Raw genomic sequence first — 21,551 nt, forward strand, 5'->3', positions numbered from 1 at the left:
TTTCGGACTCTGTGATCTGCTCACCTGGAAAGGTCTGCTGTACTACTACAAGAGAGAAGTAGAGTCTGGAGGAAGGGACAATTTTATGATGCTTTGGAAATCGAAATGAATCAGAATATCAGTGCAAAAGACAAACTCTTGGTTTGGTTTAAAGAGATATGATTTTAAAACAGACAAAATGTAGAAAACAGGTGTTTCTCACTTTTGGAAAAGAATGGACCGGGGGTAATATTTTACTAGTTGCAGTGCTAAGCTCACTGGGTTACAGTCCTGCAATGTCACACCAGGGTCAGTGGTGCAATGGATAATGTGTCTGACTATGGATTAGGAGTTTGGAGGTTCGACTCCTGCCTGGTGCTGGTTGTTTTTAAACACATCAGCCTACTCCCTAAGTAGCCTGTGCTACTTACTGCATTGTAAGAGCGATTGTGAGCGGTTTTGTTTTCTCTCTTTGACCAGCCCAGCTGCGCCCCACCCGAAGGCAGGGTAGCACAAAAATTGTATGGAACTCATTCATGCTCCTCTCCATGGAAATCTTTAGTAAAAGGCAAAAGATTTGTACGAGATGAAGAGAAACCAGAGTGCGTGGCTGGACAGCTGCAGGAGCCCAGGCCGCCTTCAAGCCCTCTGCCCTGCCGGTCGTGGTTGGCAATGCACCTGGCCTTACAAACGAGCCAGTGGGGCCCGTTCAGCTCCGGGCTCATCGCCTGCGGCTCTCGGCTTACCTGGCAGGGGAGATACCTTGATCAGCCTGTAGTTGGTGTAGTTGGATTGTTTTCTTGTTTTCTGGAAGCAGTGTTTGTTTTGCAGTTTGAGATGGCAACCTTTGGATCCCGCAAGAATGCTGTACGTTTTGAGCTTTTGGATGACCTCTTCATGGATCGTATGCAGTTAGGCAGAAAAGTGTTACAGAAGGAACTTGGCTTTGAACCTCGGCACTTGGATTTCATCTTCGCTCTCCCAGGCATTTGAGGTTGTTTTTGCTACCTATTCTCTGTTTGAACAATGTGTGGATGTGTTTGAGGCAAAAAGAGGGAAAGTTCCTGCCCTTGAGAAGATCAACTTGCAGCCTCTGACACAGAGAGAGAGGAAAACGGTGCATGTTGTTATGTTCTCGGAAATGGCAAAGACGGAGGACATTCACACCTGGCTTAAGCAGTACTGCACAGTCCACCATGGAACTGAGGTTAGAGATGTTGACGGTATAAAAACAGGAGCAAGGAAATTCGAGGTTCGCTTGCTACCGGACAATGTAAATGGAGGCTTAAGGCACCTGCCCTCTACAATCCGGCTGGGCGCCTGCAATGGCTATGTTTTTTATGTGGGACAACCAAAGGTGCGTCGGCGCTGTGGTGCTGTGGGACACCTGGCATCGTCCTGCACTGTGAAATGCTGCAAGACCTGTGGCAAACAGGGACATTTAGCCTCTGACTGTTCAATGCTGCCAAAGTGCAATTTATGTGGCTCGGAAGGACACGTTTTTAAGAACTGCCCTCAAGCCTACGCCAATAAACTCAAAATGAGAAAGGATGAGGCAGTGCTTGTTTCAGCCAAACCGGCCCGAAAAGCCAAAGCAAACAACAAGTCAAACAAAGAACCCTTGTTGAACAAAGAGTCTCAGCCTCCAGCCAGGATCAGTCCTGCTGTGGCTCCGGGGCCGGTGGAAGAGAAATCCACTACGCTCCCACAACCGCAGACTGCACCAGACAAGCACGAGGGTTTGAAAACCCCAGAGAACAGCGAGGACCCCTCCCCCACTCCTGCTCCTCAGAACGAGGGCCATTGTGGGGCCCCCACCGGTGGAGCGGGTCCAGCGACGATACCCAGGATTCAGCGGAGCTGCTTTTCTCAGACTCTGCAAGTGCTACAGATGCCCTCCTCTCCTCCATCCAGTCCGTCACGGAGGATCTGCAATAGCTGGTGGGTGAGGGGGAAGAGGAGACTGGTGCATCGGCTGCACCCCTTTCCCCTCAGTGCTACCAGGAGCTGGACTTGAGGAAAAGGAAAAATGACTCTGTTTTCTCCCCGAGCGAGGAGGAAGGAGAGCATGGCGATGGGAACAGCTGGAACCCCTCCACCCCTCCCTCTACCCCCTTCCTTGAAATGGACTCCGTGAACGCTTTTACTGCTGCCACCCTGATGAAGGCTCATTCAGAGGATGGCTGGCAGGAAATTGGTAAGAAGAAAAAGAAAAAGAGAAGGTAACAGGTGAGACCGAAGAGAAATGTGTTTTGTAAAGACTGGTTCCACTTTCTTATGTAATATGGCTCTAAACATAATTTCTCTTAACACCAGAGGTATCAATGACAGAGTTAAATGCCAGTGTGTCTTTGATTACCTCCAGCAGAGAGAGGGAGATGTGTTGATGTTGCAGGAGTGTGCTTTAGCCTATCAAGAGAGGTATAAAAGCTTTGAAGATAGGTGGGATAAAGGGCCTTCTGTTTGGTCAGGGGACAATAACAACAGAGCCTCTGCCGTGGCCATTCTTTTCAAAGGATGGGCTTTCAAATTGAAAAGTATTCAGAGGGTCATAGATGGCAGGTTGCTGTGTGGATGTGGAATGGGGGACCGTTAACCTGCGGCTAATCAATGTGTATTGTCCTACTGACGTGGGAGGAAGGGTGGAGCTACTCAAGGCACTCTCTCCCCTATTGTTAAGTAGCACAGACGTGATAGTGGGAGGGGATTTTAATTGTATCTTAGAGCACACAGACAGGCAGTCTAGCTCTCTGATAAAATTGGATTCCAGCTCACTGGCCCTGCAAAACTTAGTTCAAGACTTTAAACTCTCAGACACATATAGATGTATATATCCCACAACAGCAGGATATAAATGGTCAGGGAGGAATAGCAGCTCCAGAATTGACTATTGCTTTGTCTCAGAGAGAGTGAAAGTTGTTGGGGTCACTCTTCAGCCTGTCTTCTTCTCAGATCATCAGGCTTTAGGGTGTAGAGTGGAACTCAAGGGCGGGACTGTCTTTGGCCCAGGCCTCTGGAAACTCAACACTAAGCTGCTAGAGAACGAGGGGGTAGTATCCTGCTACAAGGAGAAACTATCACAGTGGCTGTCCTTGCAGTGTCTGTACGGGTCAGTAGGAGAGTGGTGGGAGGAGGTGAAGATGAGGACAAAGGCCTTTTTCATGGCTGAGGGAAGGAAGGCTGCTGCCAGACGGAGAGGAGTGCTAGCCAGGAAACAGAGGCAGCTGCAGCGTCTCTACACGATGCTGCACAGTGGCTTCGCTGTGCTCGAGGATATCACCCTTTTAAAAAAGGACATCCGGAGCATAGCCGAAGAAAGTAGTCGAGGAGTGCTGTTAAGAAGCAGAGTGCAGTTCTTGGAAGAAAATGAGAAGTGTACTCGCTTCTTTTTCAGGAAAGTGGTAGGCTCCAAGTCTGTCATGGAAAGTGTAGTTGATGAGGAGGGACGAGAGAGAACAGAGCCGAGTGCTATCCTCTCCTGCACCAAGGCCTTCTACTCAAGACTGTACAGCTCTACAGAGGTAAAGGATGAAGAAATTCATTTTTTTACCTCAAAGCTAGAAAACGTTTTGAGTGAAGAAGATAGGGAAGTACTTGAGAGGGATTTGACAATAGAAGAGCTGAGACAGGCTATGGAGAGCTTACAGAAGAGGAAAACTCCGGGTGCTGACGGGCTCCCTAAAGAATTTTATTGCACCTTTTGGGATCTGCTTCAGGATCCGCTACTGCTCCTATTCGAGGGAAGCTATAAGACAGAATTGCTGCCTGACTCCTTAAGAGAAGGCACTATCTCTCTCTTGTTTAAGAAAGGAGCAAAGAATGACATAAAGAACTGGAGACCCCTCAGCCTGTTAGGCGTGGACACTAAGATCCTGTCCAAAGCCCTTTTCCTGCGCCTACAAAATGTAGTGGCCTCACTGGTAGGGAAAGAACAGACTTGTGGGATAGCAGGACGCCTGATGAGCGACAACCTGGCCTTGTTGAGGGATGTCTGTCTGTACTCAGAGGATCGCTCCCTCCCTCTGTGCATTTTAGGTGTAGACCTAGAAAAGGCCTTTGACCGCCTAAACCGGCAGTACTTAACATTGGTACTTGAGCACATGAATTTTTGCCCCATCATGAGAAAGTGGATTAACCTGCTGTACACAGGTAGCAACAGCAGAGTAATGGTTAATGGCAATAGATCACACCCCTTTGAAGTCTGTTCAGAGGTGAGGCAGGCCTGCCCATTATCCCCCTTGTTATTCGTTTTGGCTATGGAGCCCTTAGCCTGTGCCTTGCGCCAGGATCAGGCCATTAATGGGATACCAGTGCCTGGAAGTGGGGGAGGAGAGGTAAAGACATCTCTATACATGGATGACCCTGCTCCTCTCTGACAATGCCTCAATTAGCAGAGCTCTGCAGTGCTGTGATCGTTTCTCTTTGGCTTCATCCGCAAAAATTAACAAATCTAAGAGTGAGATTTTTTATCAGAACTGGAGGGAGCCAAAAGAAGGACATGATCTCAGGCTGCAAGAGAAGAGAATTAATTTACAGGTGCCATTCCCCGGCATTGTGGCCATTGTCGGTGCTCACACGCGATAAGATAAGGCGGAGGAGAGTGGGGCATGCCCAGCGGCAGACATTCAAGGAGGGGGCAGTGCGAGGTGAGGTGAGGTGAGGTGCGACACCCCGGAGCCCCGACGCAGCTAATGCGGAGCACTTGTTGGACTGGCATCGAAAGGACGTGTGCGCACGGAGCAAGCCTTCCCTGCGGCGGAGCGCGGGAACTTTCTCCCCCCCTCCCGCTGCAGGAGTTGTGTGCGCTGCAGCGGTGCCGAGAGAAAAGCACAGAAGGCAGCAGGCTCTGGAGAGCAGGTAAGAGATGGAGCCTTGTGGGCAGGCGAGCAGGCCCGTTTTTTGGAAATTGCTGAAAAGGTTTGTTCGGTGTGTGGCAGGCGCACGTCGCGAGCTTGCGTGGCGATCTGCCGGTCTGGAGTTATGCAAATGAGGCCGAATTGCATCCCGGGACATGCTGCGAATGCGCAACGGTGACTGCAGATGTGTAGGAAACGGTGCGCTCGTTTTCTTGTTTTGCGCACACTTTTGAGTGTTAGTGTGGCGTGTGAGTGTGCGAAAGAGTGGGCCCAGCAGGAGGCGGTGGCGTGCAGGAGGTGGCCTAGGCTGCGCAATTTGTGCTGTGGGTGCGGGCCTCTTGCAACTTGGTTTATTTGGTTTATTTATGGTTCGCATAAATAAAACCGGAAAAGAGGAATTTATTCTGCTTCCTGTGCGTGCAGTAGTTACAAAGTTGAACGTCTTTACACGATCTGCTGCAGTTTTCAGTGGGCGGGCTTTGTCAGATGGCTTGGAAAAACGCACTGTGTTTCGGCTCGGGAAACATCATGAGCAGTGTCCTGCATGTTTTCTGTGTATAGCTGTCTTTTAACGCATACAGAATTCATTCGAAATCATTGATTTCTCCAATTAACAAGGGTCCCTTTTTGAACCTGCCAGAAGCATTCTTTCAATGTAACAGATTTACTCCGGGGAAAGGCAGCATGACATTGAGAGTAGCTCAAGCTTTCAGCACCCGTATCGGACTGCGTGTATGCAGACACCGCTCAGAATCCCCTGTAAGATTCTCCTTCAATTCTGTTTTGCATTCCGTTTTTCAAAAGGCTGCGCTTTGCTAGTCACAATCCAAGGCTCATGACAGCATTTGAAACCAATCGCCACTGCGTTGGCCGGGAATCGAACCCGGGTTAACTGCTTGGAAGGCAGGTATGCTCACCACTATACCACCAACGCACGCCCACAGGTGCCCTGCAGGACACCACCAGAGAATGCTCACGATTTCGGAAGCTGTCTCCGGGACGTGCTGATTCCACACATCCTGAATAAATCATGATATTGTTAGTTGCTGTAGCTAGACGTTCAAATGAGTTTCATGGCCAGATGGACTGTTTCCTCCAGCGGTATAGTATTGCAGTGAGACAGCACGATGCCTGCAAGACTGTCACGCTAAACGCCACAGATTGTGTTTGTGTTGGACAGTTGGACCCTACAGTTGGACCCTCGTCGACAACCTGAATAGCTTATTCAGAAGCAGTGCTGGACCGGGAACGAACCAGCTTCTTCCCAGGCACAAGAGTGACTTGTGAGGACTCGCGGTCACACTCTGTGCATAGAGACTTTCTACCAGCCAGCCGGACTGCTGGTAGATCCCCTCGGAGCAACGACTGCCCTGCGCGCCGCAGTCAGATTCCTCCGCCCGTCCTACTCCGAGCTGCACCTTGACTGGTTGGCCGGTAGCCAGAGGACGCCGGGACAACGCCCATTGGACAACCGCTGGAACAGAGGCTGCAACAGAGCCTGTCAGCTGGTTTGGTGTTCGTGCCGGGAAATTCCAAATCCATACACAGTGGATAAGTAAACCCCATGTTCTACATTGCGTCTCGAGAATTTAATTGTACCTCAACACAAGTTGTTATCAATTTAATTCATGAGTAATGTATTTACTTCCGAGTTTAGAGTAACAGTGGGTAATAACACTGATTAGCGATTTGGTAACCGAACGATATATATTGACATATATTCTCTGTTGTGTATCTCTTTGTGTTTGCATCTCTTCGGGATTATATACCTTGTATATTGATAACCCTCACAGTAAGGTCTGCCACTCGTATCCAGGCAGACTAGTATATGTTTGGTGCACAATTTATATTAATAAATGTATCTAGTCTATTGAACCCCTGTGTGTGCGTTGTTAGTTGTTCTGACGATTGATTTTCTAAAAGCCCCAACGAACAACCTTGTGATTACTGCTACAATTAATAATTGTCTCAGTAAACCCATCAAACCATTACATTTAATGGCGTCCCTGGGTGGGTGAGTTTAGAATGAAATGAGAATCAGTCGCACAGAATAACTGAAGTTCAGCACAGCACCGCGGCTTCTATACGCGAATACCGGGTGTGCTGATAACTGCGTAAAGAAATCCCCCTGTTTTCTAGCGTTTAGTGTAACGTGTGCTGATTGGAAATCCATCTGCTCGGGTGTCTAGATTCCATACTGTATTTTGGAAAAAGAAAAAAAAAAGTAATACTCTTAAAGTTTCTCTGACGTAATGACAATGGCTGCTAAAATGTCTGAAGTGGAGTCGCTTATAAGTACTATTTCTAGCGACGACAATCCTGGTTACTGGAGTGGTATCGAAAAGTTGAACTTTGATGATATTGAGAAGCTGCAAGTAGATTTAGTAGCTAAGGTAGCGAACCAGCTTAACACAGGAGTGTCTGTGAACGCAGTTCTGGTCCTATCGAGTTTCACCTTAAATCTAGCTAAACAGCTGGAACTGTCTTTGTCCGAGCTGACAAAGTTTCAAAAGCTTCAGGGAACGCTAGAAAGATATAAGGTGGAGCGAGTCGAGTTGTTGGATATAATCAGAGAAAAGAGAGTGAAAAATGAGGAAAGTGAAGACTGACTCAGGGAAGTTTTAGGTAAATTAGATGACTTGTCTGCTAGAGAAACTGCGGCTGAGGTAGCTAGGAGAGACCTGGAAGGGAGCTCGAAAGAAAAAGAAAAAGAAATTGAGAGTTTAAATGAGCTCAGCCAGGAAAGGCAAAAGGAGTCAGATGCTGCCGTACTGGAAGCAAAATAGACTAGATCCCACTTGCATGCCAGCCCACCTAGCAGCCCGGAGCGCTCACCCAGCGCGCCGGGAGGAGGTTTCTCCCGGCCAGGGTCTGTGGTCGGATCGGCATGGGGGAGATCGCCGAGTCCTGCGCGAAACGCAAGGGCGAGTCAGTTCAGGCATAGACCCCCTGCTCCTGATCACGGCCGTCTCCCTGCCCGCGGAGAAACCGTAAAAATTAACCTCCACTCCCTGAGGCAGTTAGCCAAAGATGTAGAAAGGTTTGACCCGTCAGTGTCAGGGAATAATGTGGAGACCTACATCGATGAGCTGAGATATACTTTGCAGTTTATGCCCGAAGCGTCCGAACAGGAAAAGGCTATGTAAGTAAGGAAAACTACCAGCCGAGCGATCCACGAGTGGATGTCTAGACAAGGACCGGAAGTCTGTAATAGCTTTGAGGAGCTGTGTCAGGCAATGATCGGAGAATTTTCGGCTTTTATCGATCCCATAGCTGCCGTGGCTGCTGTGCACCATATTAAGCACGAAAAAGCTGAAGCCCCTCGCGACTATTATCAGAGGCTTAGGCGCACTTATTTTGCAGGGCGGAATGAAGAGGGTTGCGAAGAGAACGTGAATTTCAAAGGTTTATTCATTGCTAATCTGCATCCCTCAGTCAGGAAAATGATTGTGATGCACACACAGCGATGAAAATGGCTGACATTAGAAGGTTGGCTCAAAAAGCCTGGGGAGCTGAAGTCTCTGCTTCCTCAGAGCGAAAACCTGCTAAAACGGCCGTGTTTGCCACTAAAGCCAGCAGGGTTGACGACTCGCCTCAGCTCGAGGCAGCTGAGGTTCCTGAGCTCGCTAAGCCCCGGCACAAAATAGGCAGGCAGGACCGCACTAAGCGTCAGAGCCGCCGTGAGCGCTACGGGGAAGGCAAGGGCTCAGGCAGAGTCTATCATAAGACTGGACGCAGGGAGTCGACTGCAGCCCGCCTGGCCAGGCTTGAACAAGCCCTGCCTGAGAGATCAGGACAGGGTAAACCTTCCGCACCGAATGCCAGAAGTGTGAATGAGCTTAGGGGGACCACGCCCCTTCTCACTGGAGGAGGCGGGGATCCGTCCCAAGCCCCTCCCTCAGTCTATCTGATTGGGTGGGAGGGTTCCTGCCTGGAAGAAGGCTGTGACTCTGAGTTGGGCGCTGACCCCGCCCCTGAAGTCAAAGAAAAGGCAGGCTTCCAACAATTCTTAGGGAATCTCAGCCAGAAAGGCAAAGCAAGGCGTATTTATATCAAGGTTTTTCTTGAAAACGTCTTAGATAGAGAAGCACTGATTGACACTGGGGCTGAAATTAGTTTGATGTCAGCCGATCTACTCAGCGAGCTCAAACGAGTAGCGAAAGGAAAAGGCATCAGACTTAAGGTAGAACCGTGTAAGATAGATATTTCCAGCTATACCCAGGATCATGCCAGGATCACACACCGAGTGTGGGTGGCACTTAGGTTCGGGCCAATGAACATGGTGCATCCTGTTTACATCTCTAGGTTAAAAAGAGAGCCACTACTCATTGGCCAAGACCTGCTTGACAGGCTGGAGCCTCTGGTGGACTGCCAGCGTGGAAAATTGTGGGCTCAGGTCAAAAACCCTAAGCCTGTTGCACAGCAAAAAGGGGGATTCAGTGGTTATACTGTGATCACACAGTGCCCACTGAACACTATAGCTGAGTTGTAGGTTCCTCCTGGTTCCTCTGGACGAGAATAAATGTCTCTTCTTGCTTTCCAAAACTACAGGGAAGTCCTGCCCAGGCCAGCACTCCCACGGTCTCCCAACTACAGGAGCAGTGCTCCGAGCAGCTGCTTGACCCGCCAGGTAAAGCACACCCCCTTTTCATCCCTGAAGAAGAGTGGATCTCCCTGTCCGGTAATGAATGGGAGTCCTTTCTGTGCACCCTGGTACCTCAGGGGGTCCAGGACTACCACCCCATGGTGGTGGGAGGGGGTCCAGGTGGCAGAAGTGCAGGTTGATGATGTAATTCTTAGCCTCAGCTCTGAGAAGTCCATAATCAGTGAAGGTCTGTTCGAGGACCTGTCGCGAAGCTGTCAGGTGACCCTGGTGACGCAGTCACAGGTTCTGTGGTGGGCACCCCCACCTCATAGGTCCATTTGGAGCAAAGGAAGCTGTGTAGCTTCCATCTCCATCGGAAAAAGGAAGTTTGCTCACTACTTCCAGGTAGCACCTCAGCTGACCCATTCGGTCTGCATTGGTGCAGACCTATTGGTTCGACTGGGCGCCCAGCTGGACACAGTAAACAGTGTGCTGTGGAAACGGGTGGACCCAGATGCCCACTCTCTAAGCGGTGACCCCGAGAACATTCGGTCAGGTCAGACGATTCCTCAGGCCTGCCAGGTAGTAAACGAATCGGACCTGATCGTTCCTGCGTCAACAGCAGGGTTTCCGGTACGCCTTGTCCTAAAGAAGGGACAGAGAATGGACGCTGAGATGGTTTTCTTCCAACCATCAGCTCAGTTTATCAGACTGAACCTAGCAGTCTGTTGTACCCCCAAACTGGAACGGAATGGCCGAGCCACCTGCCTGTTGGTGCAGAACATAGCAAAACAAGATGTCAAAATCCCTGCTCGCACTGACATGGGACTGGAATTGACAATAGTTTCTATGATTTCGAACTGGCCATCCCAGTACTGGGGCAGCTCCCTGGTCCCTTGGCTTCATAAAAGCGCCACTGTAATAAAGAAATTAAATCCAAAATCAAGAGGGCAGTTGCCTACTGAAATACAAGAAGTCATCAATTTTAACCTAGCAACACATTAAAGGCTGCATCTATACAAGTACGATTCTAGAAATGCTCACCAGATTACGTTTTAAGAAGGAACTGCGCTTCAGGTTCTGCCGAGATCTTAACTCGGATGGCAGGTTTCAGAGTCCGGAGTGCGGACTGATTGCGCACGGAGGGTCCATATACTGTGGATCCCTCAGTGATCTTCCGCGTGTTCAAACAGCCAGCGTGTGACTCCCCTGTCCCCGTGACCTCATTGCTCTGCTCTCTCCTCTGTGCAGCCGAGCCCGATTCACGGTAAAGTGAAAAAAAATATGCCCTCAACGTGAGATTTACTCTGGAGCGAGGATAGATGTTACCTTTTTATCATTGAACAGGATGTATGTGATGTGGCGACTAGGTTCAATTTTGTATCCTCTTTAAAAGATTAAGGACTGGGGTGAGCGTGATTTACCACCCTTTCAGCTAAGAACCCGACGTGCGCACCGTTTAAGCTGCATAGACTCGGTCGTTTAACTCTTCTCCATTAGCAGGGTTAAGGTTAAAGAAAAAAAACATTGCTGACTTCTTTTTTTTTGCCAGCTGCTAGCGCTGATTAGCAAGGTTTGTATTTCATGTTTTGCAAGTTGCATCCATTTTAAGAAAAACAAGTCGTGTTAAAGACAGGAAATGAATACTTGCATTTAATTAAGTCTAGCCGTAGGCGGTTATCCACTGGGATTCAGACCCAGGGCCTCCTGTTTACTAGGCAGGCGCTTTAACCAACTAAGCCACAGCGCCCCGGGAGTGCTGTCCTTTTGCAGCCACTTGGACACACCACTCAGACACATCTGCATTCGGTGTGTGCTCCGCCTGCTCGCTGAGCAAGTTGCCACCTTTACATACAATAGCAACATCGACACCAAGAGAAAGGATGACAAATGGCTTTTATCTGGAACTTTTCATGTCCAAGGAGCTCAATGTGCTTTCTGTGTACAACAGGGCCACTGAACTCCACGCTGGCCACTGAACCACAGCAGTGGCTTGCTGGCTTGACATCTCCCAAGGAAAATGTTGAAATCGCATGTGGAACAGGAAAATGACCCTCGAGTACGAGGGAAAAAAAAGAAAAAGATCATCTGGAGCGCGCCAACCCAGTTGGGACAGCCCAGTTTTGTTAACGAGGTGGCCGAGTGGTTAAGGCGATGGATTGCTAATCCATTGTGCTTTGCACGCATGGGTTCAAATCCCATCCTCGTTGGTTTCCATGTCTGTTTCCATTCTGTTTTTGATCCCTATTGCTCAATGCACAGTGAAAGCATTGCATACATGTGTCTGACAATGAGAAATGGGCCCCTGAGACAGTCATTTGCCTGTTTCACAAATGATCGTATTTTACTAGAGATTCTGTTTGGGATTCAGATGTGCATTCGGACAGCAATCCCTTTCAAGAAATGATACGTTCTGGATGAGGTCAAAGGTGCATCATTTGGACACTTTGTGGGCTTGAAATACAAAGAAAATCATGTTCTATGGTACAAGATAAATACAAAACTTAAGCTTTTATTATAATTAGATTTGTTTATAAAGCATAAGCAATCATTTATTACATTAATATATGTAAAAATAACATTTTAGCATCATACGTTTAGTATATTTAGTCCCTAATGCTGAAAGAAATGATCATAGAACATGACTTCTAACCTTACCTGCGGTGTTTTTGATCCCTATTGCTCAATGCACAGTGAAAGCATTGCATACATGTGTCTGACAATGAGAAATGGGCCCCTGAGACAGTCATTTGCCTGTTTCACAAATGATCGTATTTTACTAGAGATTCTGTTTGGGATTCAGATGTGCATTCGGACAGCAATCCCTTTCAAGAAATGATACGTTCTGGATGAGGTCAAAGGTGCTGGAACACTGTATTTAGGATGTGTTTGCAGTTATTCTGTGTTTCTAGCTTCAACCCAGTGATATATATATATATATGCTCACTGCTTTTTTGGTACATGCCCAGGGCAATAATCATTATGAGGATTTATTTCCATATGTGCTAGAGGTAGTGTTGTGAAATTCTTCAACACACTGGATCGCAGGTTTAAACCTGCACTCTTACTCCTTAAATACCAACAAATGCAGATATGTAGCAATCATATTGTAGCTGACACTCATTTGCCTGTTTCACAAATGATCATATTTTACTAGAGATTCTGTTTGGGATACGGATGTGCATTCTGACAACAATCTCTTTCAAAAAATGATTTTACCTTATCGCAGCTTTGCCCCTCTTGCCTCTTTGGAAAATATCTCCATCTTGTGGTCGTTGTTGGTAATGTCTAGACAATATCTCCATCTTGTGGTCGTTGTTGGTAATGTCTAGACAATATCTCCATCATGTGGTCGTTGTTGGTAATGTCTTCTTATGCCCTTTTTTTATTTCAATTCTTTATTAGTTGATTCTAGAATCTCTACAATAGAGCTGAAAATATCAGTTTTGTAGCAGACAATATGACATTAGTTATAGTCCAATTAAGACTTTATTACCCTGTTTGTAACATAACAAATTAAAATTGATTAAAACTAAGTTTGGAACACCAGGGAACATAAAAAATGATTTTTAGGAAAACCATGAGGTTCTCTGTGTCCGATGCCTGCAAGGGGAGAAAGCTAGAATCCTTTGCTTTTTCAAAATTTGAAAATAAACATCATATAACAACAGCTTTCATTCCTAGGAGTGAAAAATAACCATTTTTGAAGACATATTAGTTTCTAAAACACTACAATAAAGTTAAAAACATCCGTTTTATATTACTTTTAGTATTTTTAGTGAAATTAGTCATTTATTGCACTATTTTTAATATAATCTCTAATTAAAAGTGAATAGAATTAAGTTTGGAGCAACAAGGAACACAAAAAAAAAAAGATTTTAAGGAAAAAAATGATGTCTTCTGTGCCAGGTGCCTGCAAGGGGAGAAAGCTAGAATCCTACCCAGGCTCCTGGAGCTCTGTCCTGGCTAAAGGAGGGTGAATCCATCCCCTTCAAAGCTCCATGAAAAAATGATCATTTAAAATTTGAAAAAAAAAACATCATATAACAACAGTTTTCATTCATAGGAGTGAAAAACAACCATTTTTGAAGACATATTAGTTTCTAAAACACTACAATAAAGTTGAAAACATCCGTTTTATATTACATTAATTTTTGTGAAATTAGTCATTTATTGCACTATTTTTAATAAAATCTCTAATTAAAAGTGATTAAAATTAAGTTTGGAACAACAAGGAACACAAAAAAAAAGATTTTAAGGAAAAAAATATTGTCTTCTGTGCCAGGTGCCTGCAAGGGGAGAAAGCTAGAATCCTACGCAGGCTCCTGGAGCTCTGTCCTGGCTAAAGGAGGGTGAATCCATCCCATTCAAAGCTCCATGAAAAAATGATATTTTTAAATTTGAAAAAAAAAAAACATTATAGAACAACATCTCTTGGTCCACAGAGTGCAAAAATCCAACTTTGAAGAAAATCCATTGACTGATCCCCGAATCCTGAAGTTTCTTTGCATGATATCGGGCTTGCAACCACTTTCTAGAAAATTATGAAAAATGAAAATGAAAAAAAAGTTATCAATTCTAGAGCCTAAGAGGAAAACAAGACAAATGTATATCTCCAAATAATTTTATGTGCTTCAGAAGAGCCCAGGAAAGTTTTTTGCATACATGAAACCACGCCCGTTTGCACGTAAGCAGACATGGTTGCACACACGACTGCATGAAAGCACGCGTGCATGCGAAGTCATCCTGTTGAGCATTTGAAAAGCCGCACCACGCCGCACTTGAAATAGCTCTTACCTTAGTGGTAGACGCAGGAATCGCCTTTTTATTTACGCTCTTACCAACGCGATGGAAAGCAAAACAAAGCAAAGCAGAGCAAAACAAAACGAACAAACGAAAACCCTCACGTCCCGCACTTGCATATACAGATGCAGCCATTCAAAATGCGCGGTAAAAACCCGCGGTACGGTAACCTACCCACAAGCCACCGCGGGCTACCGGAGCATACCGCAGGGCAAGTGATTGGCTGGCCAAAATGACCGACAGGGGCACTCGTGGTGCATTGGTTGGTAGTGCAAAGATTGAATCATTTAATGTCTTTACTGTGCACATTTTAATCCGCTTAGTTTTGAATATTTATATGGATTTTACCACTAAAGGGAAATTTTAGTAGCTGAGCATAAAAAGAAGAGGAGCATAACGCATCTGAAGGTCATAAACGATATTAATTTAAAACATTACTGTATGTATGTAAACTGTACTGTGTATGGCTGGTCTTGGTAGTTTAAAGAAAAAATACACACCAGTCTTCCATTTCTCCCTAAACATTTTAAGCATGAAAGTTTTATGAAACGGTACCCAAAAATGCGATTGCTGTATAGAATGAATTTTAATTAAAAAAAAATATTTAACACGAACATTAAGCTGTTTACATCTTCCGCCTGAGAACAGTCACCCGTTGCTACCCAACGCAGAATGGTGATTGGCTGACACCATCTGACACCCCTCTGATTGGAGAAAAAAGACGTGCTGGTTTGCTATACCAGGAAGAGAATTTCTTTCAATTCTAAACGTGTATTTTAAAAGTTTAAGAAGTAAAAACCTTACAGCGTACACAGATTTCTAAACTGATCAGGATCGTTATCTTTGTCTTATGCATAATAATGTTCACCGCTCTGTCCAGCAAATTAATAATAAACTTTATTTTATATAGCGTTTTAAACGAATAAGTAATTAGATTGCTCATAAACCTAATCACTTGCTTTTTCTTTTTATTTAGGCTCAGATTACAACTATAGATCGAATTATTAATAACCATAATAACAACCAACCAACAAAAAACAACCATATAAACATAATGGTGGTGCTGGACCTTCCAGTTTTATTTATTTATTTTTTAATCGCGTAACATAAACATATTACCGTATGCAAACTGTACTGTATACAATATGTACATGTATATTTAATGTCTTAACTGTGCCCGTTTAAGTATTGAATATTCATATCTAATTTTACCACTGAAGGGAAATCTTAACATAAACATACAGTATATGGCTGGTCTCGGTACTTTAAAGAAAAAAATACACACCGGTATTCCATTTCTCCCTAAACATTGTAAGCTTCGAAGTCTTTAACTAACGTGATACCGGAGTCAACAAGCATACTTTTAGAATTTGATTAAAAGGGAATATAATATGGAATCGCGTATCTCAAGAAATTAATAACGATATAATTATATTCATGTTGCAAAAGAACTGCAACGGACATAAAAACTCCCTTGCATGGTTTCATTACGACCAGAATCGGTCTTGAGATATTTTTAACTTGATTTACAGTATTTGAGAGGTATGTCTTAACACCGATACTACAGTGCTTAAGTACTGCTCACGTATATGTTTCTAGGTTTATATTATGCATTTCATACGGTCAAATTACTTTTGAGCAATAAGAAGCGAGAAACGGTATGCGTTTTACTTTCGTTTTGTGCTGGGACCCGTGGATTGATTAGAGATATCAAGTACATACAAGTCATTTTTTAAATGTTGTAGTTCGTCTTGAAAAAATGTTACGAGTACATCATCTATCAACAATTACACAGGTTCTGTTTCCATATTGCGGATTTTGGTTACGTAATATTATTTTCTAGATTTCACGTTGTGAATATGATGGGATGTCTGATGGGATGTTTCTAAAAATCCACCCTCTGTAAAACGTCTTCTCCAGTTGTCCTGCATATGTATTCGCTAATGAAGCTGTGTGTTCTGAGCCTAGATCTCTACATTTCTGTATGAACCAGCTTAGAGGGCTAAAGACAGCTTGTGTTTAAATTGAGTGTAAGGCAATTTATGCTTCTAAAGTCATGGTCAGCATTTATCTTTGTACTGTGTTGTAAACTTGTTCTGTGCCAAGTCACATTATTTTATAGCGTTTTTAAAGCGTTATCAAATACGGTGTTACTGTAGTTTACTGAGTCCCATGTCACATGGTCTGTGATTGAAACCTGTAAAACCGGTTTAATTCGTCACAGCCAGCACTCTTCAGGTGTGAGAGTCTTCTGCTCAGAATGAAACGCTAAAATGTTTGTGTATATTCTAATGGTAGTGGGGGCGGGGTGTGTGGGAATAAGTTTGGTTGAAACATTTTCTCTGAAAGCATTTTCTTCTTGTAACCGATCTTGTTACAGCATGTTACAGTTTACTATTATTAACCATATTAATTTTAAGTGCTTAATGTAAAATCTTGTAAAAATATATTTTCATTGTTCAAATATACATTAAGTCTGACTATCATATAATAAGTTAAATACAAAACTAAAGAAAAAATAGGGTTAAATATAATTCAAAATATTTTGCTAACAATGTTAACTGTTTATGAATAATAAAATGTATTAACTAAGGAGTAGGATGGCACAGTTGTTAGTATGTTTTTTGTTTTTTTTAACCCAATCTCCGGGAAACCATTAGTACGATGGTGAATCGGAGATTCTCAACCCTTGCTGCGTACGACTGGAAAAGAATTCGTGATCGGATCAACGAAATGCTTCGTAGGAGGAGGCAGTCTTTTCCTCTTGTCTAACAGTCTGTCCACAAACAAAACATTCCTGTTAGACAAGAGGAATTGAAAAAAAAACAATGTTGTCAATGAAAACCGGTGTGTGTGTCTCTCCCTGCTGGATGTCCCTCTCACAAACTGCTGAATGAATAAAATAATTTTATTGAAAACGAGTTTGCGATTGTCTGGTCTTTAAATTCTGTAGATACGCGATTCCATATTATATTCCCTTTTAATCAAATTCTAAAAGTATGCTTGTTGACTCCGGTATCGCGTTAGTTAAAGACTTCGATGCTTAAAATGTTTAGGGAGAAATGGAATACTGGTGTGTATGTTTTCTTTAAAGTACCGAGACCAGCCATATACTGTATGTTTAAGTTCCAAAATTAATATCGTTTATGGGCTTCACACGCGTTGCAGTATGCTCAGGCACTAAGTAAAAGGAGATGCTTCGTATTGCTTGACTAATTTTAAAAACTAAGTTATAAATATAAAAATTGCAGGCGCTGCTCTGGTGCGTCGGCTCCTACACAGTGCCTGTCTGCCGTAAGCGTTACAATATACATACAGTACCCAACACTGCTTGTACCCATCTGTCATGTAAATAAAACACCTTGAATTGAATTGAATTGAGGGGAGAAGGGGGGGATACTAAAGCCAATACTGGCTCAATGGGCTTTGACGTGCTAATGCGTTAACGGTCCGGGTGTGGCAGGCTTCCAATGTCAACTCGACTCGATTAGAAGACAATGAACGTATTTTAGCCCTAAATGAATTAATAGCAAACATGGTTTACATAAAATACATTTTTCCAAGAAAGTTTATAATAATACGATCTATAGTTGAAATCTGAGTCTACTTTAAAAATAAAGGAAAAGCATTTTCAGAGAGCAATCACGCTGTGTTTATGAAGAAAAAGTGATTAGGTTTATGAGCAATCTAATTACCTATTCGCTTAAAATGCTATATAAAATAAAGTTTATTTAGAGATGAATGATCAGTGTCGCAGTTTAAATAATGTGAGTCAGGAAACTAACACAGCGCCACCGGATTTAATAACGCAATAAAAACGCTATAAAATAATGTGACACAGTACAGCACAGTACAACAATACTGACCATGACTTTAGAAGCATAAATTACCTTACACTCAATTTAAACACAAGCTGTCTTTCTGTATGAACCTCTAAGCTGGTTCATACAGAAAATGTAGAAATGCATTAGCCTGATCATGATTAAAAAACACATAATTAAACACGCGTTTGCGATTTAAATCAGAACACGATTTAAATCAATATAAATGTTTATATTGTAACGCATACTGTCCCGCCTCCATTTCTCTATAAAAATTTACTGTTGCACACACACACACAATAGAAGCAGGAACCACTGTCAGAAGGGAAGATATATTCAAAATATCGCAAATATCGATCATGTTGCGATATTTTGAAATATAAAAGTCAATTGATTGTCCATAATATCGCTTACCTATTTTTTCGAAGAAATGTTTGTTAAAATAAAAGTCCAGCACCAGCTGGATTCGAACACACAACCTACCAGTTGGAAGTCACGCACCTAGACCAGTAGGCTACAAGACAGCTTGCATGTTCAAGTAGGCGAAACAGCCTTACACAGTCCTGCCGCAGTACACGGATATAATCATACCGTTATTAAATTCTTTAGATACGCGATTCCATATTATATTCCCTTTTAATCAAATTCTAAAAGTATGCTTGTTGACTCCGGTATCACGTTAGTTAAAGACTTCGAAGCTTACAATGTTTAGGGAGAAATGGAATACCGGTGTGTATTTTTCCTTGTGATATTTTAAGCTCTAGTTGAATGATAGGTGTCGCATTTTAAATCATTTTCGTAGCTAGAAATTATGAAATGCCCTGTTAAAAGCAAGGAAGTTTTTATGCCCCGTTGAAGTAAAACAAAATGCCTGACAAAGTATGGCTTGGACAGATTCCAAGTGCTTGTACAAATGTGCTAAAGAAATTATACTTTGAGTATACAGCTTGTCCAAAGTCATCCATTATTAATACTATTAGTAATATCTTCAGTAAAGGCTTTGATGCATAAATATTTCTGATAAAGGTAGGTTGTGTACTTCTGTCCAACTGAGCAATCTTGCTTTCATAATATATACCAACATTTTAATGACTGATGATTAACATGCTGTAATACACAGTTCAAAATTAAAGGCTCAAATGCTGTACATGAGAGGTTAAGCTCCCCCTGGCGGTTTTACAAGGCGACGCCGGATAGTTAGTCACGTGACACACGTGAAATGCGTGATACCGCGTGATACTGTGACACGCCCACCGGGGTATGCCGCGAAATACCTCACCCATTTTGAATGGCTGCATCTGTAACGCCGTTACGTGCCCAAGCGGTATTGTACGTCATCCTAGCACTGCACCCCGGGGCGTACGGTATATGGGAACGAGCACACGCCATGAATCGTCTCGAATCAGTCTCTACAGCTGTAAGGTGCCTTGAAGCGTGCACCCCCAACATTCTTCTTTGCGCATCTGTGAAAGGTAAACTCTTGAGCAAACTCTGAACCAGCTCTAAGGAAACTAATCCGATTAGACGTTACTTTGACTCATCTTTTTACGCTCAGTGCTGGTTTGCTCAAACTCCAGCTAGGGTTAGTGTTCCCACGCTACTTAGACACTTTGTTTACGCTCAGTGCTGGATTTTGGGAACTTCAGGACGAGTGGGAATTTTCTCCTATCTGTCAATTCTGTTTTGTTTTGGAGACTCTTGGCTGCCTATATTGTACAGTGCAGCGTGAAGGAAACATTTTCCAAAACTGTGTCAGCTCAAAAGTTGTAAGAAAACCTCTCCAGCTGCTTTAACTCTCTTCATTTTTGTCATTTAATGTGACACTCGATGTATAACTGGAGCCTCACATATGCAAATGGTGAGGCTCCAGTTCGACACCCAGTTCGACACCACTTTACAGTATATGACAAAAGCATGGCAGACTGTGCCGGACCGGCAGATAACTTCTGCTTATTTTTACCATATTAAACATTGGAAATCCAACCACTTTCATTTGTGACACTTGATTTTGGCTCCACCTAAGACACTCTTAAATCTTCAAACACTTTTCTCTTCTCCCGCAACACTCTTGTCTGTCGGCACTATGTGGCAGTGTTGCATGACAACCCATCTCACCACGGAAAGGAACCTAACAGCTTTGGTAAGAAAGGAGAAAAGGACCTGGCCCGTACGATTAGGCGTTATTAGCACCACGCTCTAACCAACTGAGCTAACCGGCCTCACGACAGTGCTCCTCTCTGTGCTGCAAAAAATCAAACTCAGGGAATTTCTTTTGCCCTCCTTTGAATAGAAAGCCGTTTAATTCAGTGTACGGGCTTTCTCGTGCAGTTTCATGGTTCTTGTAACCCAAATCCTACACTGGCCTGAAGTGCCCCCCCATTTCACAGCATTTTTCAGCTGATTTAAAATGTACCTAAAGGAGAAGCATTATTGAAGACCATCAATTACCAAGAGCTTTTGTCAAAGGTTTTGGTGGTCATTTTTAATGACCACAGAGCGCTGTGACCTCGGTTTTACATCTCATCCAAAAGACAGCGCCCTTTTACAACACAGCATATCCGTCACTATACTGGGGCATTAGGACCCGCACAGACCTCAGGGTGAGCGCCCCCCCGCCGGCACCATTAACACCGCTTCCAGCTGGAAGCTTTGTTTTTCCCTGTAGCTCACCCTCATCCGGGTACTGACCTGGCTCACACCTGCTTAGCTTCAGTGGGTTTTCAGTTGCGAGTTGCAAGGGGATGCAAGTGATGGAGCCGCTCGCTGCAAAAGCCACTGCATTGGCCGGGAATCGAACCCGAGCCTCCAGCGGGGCAGGCAAGAATTCGACCACTGAACCACCAATGCTCAGTGCCTGGGCCTTCAAAAAAGACGCTTTTTTGGTGCTCTGTGCAAAAAGCGTCGACATCTGCTTCCAGCTGCAAAATGCCATTCGCAGACGCTGAAGAATTTATTTCTAAGGCAGCGGGTACAAGCGATTTGGCGTTTTAAAACCACCAGGAACAGCAAAGAGGCACGTTTCTTTGCTTGCGCCGGAACACAACGACAGGAGGTGGACAACGTAGTCGGCAGGATTCGAACCTGCGCGGGGAGACCCCAATTGATTTCTAGTCCATCGCCTTAACCACTCGGCCACGACTACAGAAAGCCCCGCCGCGGCTGCGTTTTTGATACAATCTTACCTGGATCGCGAGGCGCCGGCGGAAGCCTATTTCAAAGTCGTTCTCCGTTTCAAAAAAACATTTCCAAAATACAAGCCTTGCAGACAGACACGCCTCAGAGGACTTAAGGGTGGCTTCATGTCGGAATGATAAAGTCTCCCCGTCCGGACATGAAAATGCCACTTTGTTACACACAAAAAAAGAATCAACAACAGAGAAATGCCCACAAGCATTTGAAAAGCCGCACCACGTCGCACTTGAAATAGCTCTTACATTAGTGGTAGACGCAGGAATCGCCTTTTTATTTACGCTCTTACCAACGCGATGGAAAGCAAAACAAAGCAAA

The 21,551-nt window shown here is 44.2% G+C and overlaps 4 non-coding genes across 4 annotated transcripts; 1 reads left to right on the forward strand and 3 right to left on the reverse strand.

Annotated features, from left to right (window-relative positions):
• Nucleotides 1–470: 470 nt before the first annotated feature.
• On the reverse strand, nucleotides 471–585 carry LOC148642435 (U5 spliceosomal RNA). The gene has a single exon (XR_015929271.1). It is a non-coding gene; the product is annotated as a U5 spliceosomal RNA (small nuclear RNA).
• A 5,112-nt stretch (nucleotides 586–5,697) lies between these two features.
• Nucleotides 5,698–5,769, reverse strand: trnag-ucc (transfer RNA glycine (anticodon UCC)). The gene has a single exon. It is a non-coding gene; the product is annotated as a tRNA-Gly (tRNA).
• Nucleotides 5,770–11,548: 5,779 nt separating this feature from the next.
• trnas-gcu (transfer RNA serine (anticodon GCU)) lies at nucleotides 11,549–11,630 on the forward strand. Its single transcript has one exon. It is a non-coding gene; the product is annotated as a tRNA-Ser (tRNA).
• A 9,474-nt stretch (nucleotides 11,631–21,104) lies between these two features.
• trnas-aga (transfer RNA serine (anticodon AGA)) lies at nucleotides 21,105–21,186 on the reverse strand. Its single transcript has one exon. It is a non-coding gene; the product is annotated as a tRNA-Ser (tRNA).
• Nucleotides 21,187–21,551: the final 365 nt, after the last annotated feature.

This window comes from Lepisosteus platostomus, chromosome 22, assembly GCF_059453375.1.
Source record: "Lepisosteus platostomus isolate fLepPlt1 chromosome 22, fLepPlt1.hap1, whole genome shotgun sequence".
Taxonomy (NCBI): Eukaryota; Metazoa; Chordata; class Actinopteri; order Semionotiformes; family Lepisosteidae; genus Lepisosteus; species Lepisosteus platostomus.